The 6,478-nt window shown below is 42.6% G+C and overlaps 1 pseudogene; it reads left to right on the forward strand.

Annotated features, from left to right (window-relative positions):
• The first annotated feature begins 112 nt into the window (after positions 1–112).
• Positions 113–6,349, forward strand: LOC116028714 (annotated as a pseudogene).
• Positions 6,350–6,478: the final 129 nt, after the last annotated feature.

Here is a 6,478-nt window from a genome sequence, read left to right on the forward strand (position 1 = left end):
AGTCAAAGTCTTGCGGGATGAAACTTCCCCCATCTTTCTCCCACCAATCAAAACATCCATACATGCATTATTAACTACAAATAAATAAATACATTCACATTGTCCTGTTATCTCCATCTTTTGAAATTAGATTGCAGAGTTTTATGTAAATAACAACTAACTAACTAACTTAGTGTAGTATAGCTAGATAATCAGAGAGAGATCAGATGGCGGCGTTGAAGGTGCTTGCGGCGCTGGACTCAGCAAGAACGCAGTATTATCACTACAAAGCTATCATCATAGCCGGCATGGGCTTATTCACCGACGCTTACGACCTTTTTTGCATCCCTCCCATCATGAAACTCCTCGCTCACATCGATCTATTATCCCCACCGCTGCACCGACCACCTTTAACTCCTGCAAAGTTTCTCCGGCTACGGCCCTCCTCGGAGCCGTCATAGGAAATCTTATTTTCGGCCGTCTAGGCGACCTAGCTGGCCGACGCCGCGTCTACGGTGCCGCGCTCATCCTCATGCTCATCAGCGCTCTCGCCAGCGGATTTTCAATCTGCACCTCCGATCCACCACTTGCGTGCTCCTCACGCTCGGTTTCTTTAGGTTCTTATTGGGCGTGGGGATTGGCGGCGACTACCCTCTCTCCGCCACCATCATGTCCGAGTTCGCCAACAAGAACACGCGCGGCGCTTTCATTGCCGCCGTCTTCTCCATGCAGGGTTTTGGAATCCTGGTGAGCTCCACTGTGACGATGGCCGTTTGCGCCGTCTTTATGCGAGCCGCTAACCTCTCAAAGGACAGTCTCCATACTCCGATGTCGGCGGACTTGGCCTGGAGGATTATTCTGATGTTAGGTGTTAGGTGCAGTGCCGGCAGGGATGACGTATTACTGGCGTATGATGATGCCCGAGACCGCCAGGTTTGAAATTTCTAGGCCTAATAATGCATTATTATTGATTTATATATGCTTCTTTCCAATTGCCCCCGTTAACCTCATTTAAAAAATCTGTTTGGTAAATAGATAGATAAGTGACAGTAGCTGATTAGATTAGAGTGTATAACTAATTAATAATATTGAAGGTATTTGATAAATTAATTGTTAGCATATCAATAATTATTTAGTATAATTTTTTTTCAAAAAGCTAATTGAAAAAGTTGTTTTGAGTAATTTATTCTTTAATTTTAACATTTTAATGTAAAAAAAAAAAACTAATTAACAAATCGCTTATTTTTAAATCAAGTGAAACAGCTAATAGTAGTAAATTAAAAAAAACACTTTTCCCGATCACCCTATGAATCCACAGGTATACAGTTGGTGGCGAAAAACGAGGTGCAAGCAGCAAAGGACATGGAAAAGGTGCTCGAAGACGTTTCACTGACTCCAGTGGTAGAAGACGATTGTGAATGGTCATCGTCACCAACAATAATGAACAGTTTCTGTAATAACAATGAGGATGACTATCCATTGTTCTCCAGAAAATTCTTGTTCAGCAGACATGGGACTCACCTCCTAGCTTGTTCCCTCTCATGGTTCCTACTAGACGTCGTGTTCTACAGCAGCAACCTCTTCCAATCCCATATATACCAACACTACTTGGGCACAACCACAAAAAACGCTTTCCAGGAGGCTTTTGACATCGCAAAACTTTAGGCCATTTGTTCCACAATTCCAGGCTACTTTTTCACGGTTTATTTCATCGATCGCATTGGTAGTGATAAGACTGGAAGCAGAGAGCTAGGTGAGAGTGATGGTCGAAGATGGCATTGAGAAGAAGTAAAATGGTGATTCAGTTTATTGATGACGATGGCAGTACAGATTACATAGAGATTACACATGGCGCTAATACCCCACCGTAAGCTGGCGCATGCAAATCTTGCAAGGTCAGCTTAGACTTGAAACTTTGGAATGCCGAAGCAGGAAGCGGCTTAGTAAATCCATCGGCCACTTGATTTGATGATGATAATTTTTCCCGCACAATGTGACAATAAATATCGATATGTTTTGTGCGTTCGTGGAACACGTGGTTCTCAGCTATGGCAACTGCAGACTTATTATCACAAAAGATTGTCGCTGGCCTGACCATTGTGACCTGTAAATCTTGGAGAAGATATATCAGCCATTGGACCTCACATACAGCAGAAGCTAATGCACGGTATTCTGCCTCAGAAGATGATTTCGAGACCGTGACTTGCTTTTTGGATCGCCATGATATCAATGCTGAGCCTAAGAAAGCACAATAGCCAGTGATGGACTTTCGAGTTTCAGGACATGTAGCCCAATCCGAATCTGAAAACATTTGAAGGTGTAAATCTGTATTACTTGGATAGAGAAGACCTTGGCCAGGGGAGGCTTTGATGTACCGTAGGACCCGATGAGCCGCTTATAGATGTTTGTCCGTAGGAGCATCAACAAATTGACTTAACTGTTGGACAGCGTATGTAATGTCGGGCCTTGTGGCTGTAAGGTATAGCAATCTTCCCACCAAGCGTCTGTAGCTACTAGGATCATCAACAGGAGTGCCATCACCGTGCGCCAATTTTACACCTTGTGCCATGGGTGTGTGTGCAGGCTTACACGCTAAGAAACCGGCTTCATTTAGTATTTCCAAAGCATATTTTCACTGGCAAATGTTTAACCCTTCTGTGGATTGATGAGCTTCAATTCCCAGGAAATAACTCAAATTACCTAGGTCCTTGATTTTGAATGTGCTGTCCATGAATTGCTTCAATTCTTGAATCAAGTCCAACCTTGCACTGGCTACTATGATATCACCAACATATACTAACAGGGCTATGAAACTTGTATCCTTCCCTCTAGTAAACAATGATGGATCAGACTTAGATTGAGTGAAACCAATGTGGAGCAATGTTGCATTTAACTTCGCATTCCACTGCCTACTTGCTTGCTTGAGACCATATAGGGATCGTAGCAATCTACATACTTGATTTGGCTTTGTGCTTTGAAAGCCAGGTGGTAGAGTCATATAGACCTCTTCATTTAAATCACCATGCAGGAAGGCATTATTAACATCCATTTGATGAATATGCCATGCCTTGGAAGCAGCTACACTTAAAAAGGTTCGGATTGTGGTTATTCTGGCCACGGGAGAAAAAGTTTCAAGATAATCCACTCCGAATTGCTGCGTGAAGCCCTTAGCCACAAGCCTCACTTTGCATCTTTCAACGGTTCCATCTGATTTAAGCTTAGTCTTGTATACCCACTTACACCCTATAGGTGTCTTTCCCGGGGGTAGTTCAGTTAGCTCCCAAGTGTTATTTTCTTGTAGGGCCGTGATCTTTGCTTGCATTGCCTTTTTCCAACAGTCATGCTTAATAGCTTGATTATAAGTTCTTGGATCATCAATGGTGTTGACTGCCATTGCATACAGTCTGTGTGAGGAAGTAAGATTGTTGTAGGACACCACCTTTGAGAGGGCATGAGGTGACGTTCTGTTTTGAACAATTGTATCACAATAATAGTCCTGCAATCTGCTCGGGAGTTGTCTTTGTCTGTTTGATCTCCTAGGTTGAACTGGAGAATGAGACTGCCCAGTGGTGTTTATACTGTCTGCATTTATGCTTTCTGTATCATCACTAGCAGGTTGTACTATTGGAGGATCACTGCTAGGCTGATCAATGTTGTTAGGATAGTCAACTCCCATTGGTTCCGTGAACGCTGCTGGCACGGGAGGGCTACCAGTACCTGCTTGAACATTTTCTTCTTGGAAGTTAAACTCTTCACAATGTGATGTTGGTATGATGGGCAAGGATGGTTCAATTACTGTTTGGGAAACTTCTGCAAGCTCTTCACTGCATGATTGTTTATCTTTGCCAAATGGAAATTGTGACTCATAGAATATCACATCACGGGAGATGAATATAGACCTATCATGGACATCATAAACCAGAAAACCTTTAGTATTTGCAGGTATGCCAAGGAAAATACCTTTTCTGCTGCGTGCAGCCATTTTGTGTCGTGATTGGGGCAAAGTGGAGGCAAAACATAAGCACCCGAACACTCTTATGTTGCTTAAGTCTGGATTGTTCCCATACAATCTTTGATACGGGCTCTGCCACTCAATGACCGGAGATGGAAGCCGGTTGATTAGGAATACTGCATGTAGAACGCACTGCCCCGAAAACTCCAAGGGAAGATTAGCTTGGAAGCGAAGAACCCTAGCGACATTCAAGATATGTTGATGTTTGCGTTCCACAACCGCATTTTTCTGCGGTGTATTTACACACAATCGTTGATGGACAATACCATGCTCATCAAAAAAATTAGTCATGTTGAATTCTACTCCATTATCACTACGTATAATCTTGATTGGTGCAGCAAACTGTGTGTGGACAGACTTGTGAAATTTCGTAACCAGCAGCTGAGTTTCTGATTTATTCCTCATTAAATGAACCCATGTAAACCTCGAATAATCATCAACAATGGTAAGAAAATAGCGTTCCCCTCCCAACGATTTAATCATGAAAGGCCCCCAAATATTCATATGCAAGAGCTCAAAACAAGTTTTAGAGGATGTACTGCTTAGGGGAAATGGAGACCTTTTGTGCTTGTCAAAATGGCATACATCACAGGCTAATTTCTTAGGGTTATGCACAGAAAAATCAGAGAAATTATGTAAGTAGTGCATCTTATTTATAGGGAAGTGTCCCAACCGTTGATGCCAAGTTTCAATACTACACTGCATAGCAAAAGAAGTACAAGATTTCTTATGATTTCCCGGTGATTCATGTAGCAAGTATAATCCTCTTTGTTTCTTAGCAAAACCAGTCATCCTCCCATGTTTCCCCCGAATCATACACTGATCAGACGCAAAGATTAGAGTGTAAGGTGAGTCTTGAAGCAATTTAGTAACAGACACAATGTTGAATTGAAAAGTTGGGATGTGGAGAACGTCCTTCAACCATATCTCATCATTAAGCCTTATGTTTCCTACATGTTTTACTTCAATGCATTTCCCATTCGGCAGGTTTACAATAGCTCCTTTAACCACATGATAATCATCAAACAGATCTAAAGAACAGGCTATGTGATCGGTAGCACCTGAATCCAATATCCATGCAGAAGATTCCAAAGTAATTGAATTAGTATGAGTATTAAGCGTGCACCTGCCTTCATTTTGAGAGCTTTCTTTGTTGAATGTAGGCAAGAGAGAAACAGCGGCTGTAGTTGATGCTTGAGTCTGTCCAGCTTGGTTCTGAAACAGAGAGATGAGCTTCTGAATTTGCTCATGTGACATCTGATCAATATTCACGTTCTTCCTGCCATTAAAGTGATTGATTGCAGCAGCAAAGTTCTCATTGGTTGTTTGAACAATTTGAATCGCATTAGCATGTACGATCTCCAAGTCACTTAAGTTCGCAACGTTTAATTGCCTCTCAAATTTCTCGGCCATAACATACACCTTGTGTATGTCAGGCAGGGGATCTTTGATATCATCTTAGTTGTTGCCCCTCTGTGGAGCGGAATTCCTCTGCGGATTGTTTGTGCGACCTGGAGACTGGACGATCGGAGTGGAAGGATGCGATCGTTGACTGGATTCTCCGGTACCGGATACAGCTGTAGCGTACGTGGATCCTCTCTCTTCTGATACCATGATAAGACTAGAAACAGAGAGCTAGGTGAGAGTGATGGTCGAAGATGGCATTGAGAAGAAGTAAAATGGTGATTCAGTTTATTGATGACGATGGCAGTACAGATTATATAGAGATTACACATGACGCCAAGAGGTTGTTACAACCAACTCATATATGGATTTTACTACTCTGCCCTCTACTGAATATACACGCTAATAGGTAGAGTGAAGATCCAAATGATGGGTTTCTTCTTCATGGCGATCTCCTTATTCGCCATTGGAATTCCTTATTACAGCTTCTGGGTGGAGGAGAAAGGCAGAAATAATGCGGGGTTCATGATCCTTTACGGTCTCACCTTCTTCTTCTCCAATTTCGGGCCAAACACAACCACTTTCATAGTGCCGGCCGAGCTGTTCCCGGCCCGGTTCAGAACAACGTGCCACGGCATTTTCGGCGCCGTCGGGAAGCTGGGGGCGATGATTGGGTCGATTGGCTTTTTCTGGGCCTCTCACAATAAGAAAGAGAATGGGTATCCTAAAGGGATGGGAATGACGGCATCGTTGATAATGCTGGGGGGTGTTTGCATTGCCGGAATGATATGCACTTACTTGTTTACTCCGGAGACCAAGGGAAGATCCTTGGAGGACAACGAGAATTTCCACGAAAATCCTCAACCCGCTGCCGTGTCTCTCTCACGTTGTTTCAAAGGCTACGCTGCTGTCCAGCCACAGTCTCTGCCTAACAATAACGCGGTTGTTGCATAAATTCCTGTTGATTATATTGTTGAATGTTTTATGTTCCTACCACCAATTTCCTCTCTATACGTGTGTGTGTGTATGTATATATATATATATATATATATATATATATATATATATATATATATATATATA

The sequence above is a fragment of the Ipomoea triloba genome, chromosome 1, assembly GCF_003576645.1.
Source record: "Ipomoea triloba cultivar NCNSP0323 chromosome 1, ASM357664v1".
Classification (NCBI taxonomy): domain Eukaryota; kingdom Viridiplantae; phylum Streptophyta; class Magnoliopsida; order Solanales; family Convolvulaceae; genus Ipomoea; species Ipomoea triloba.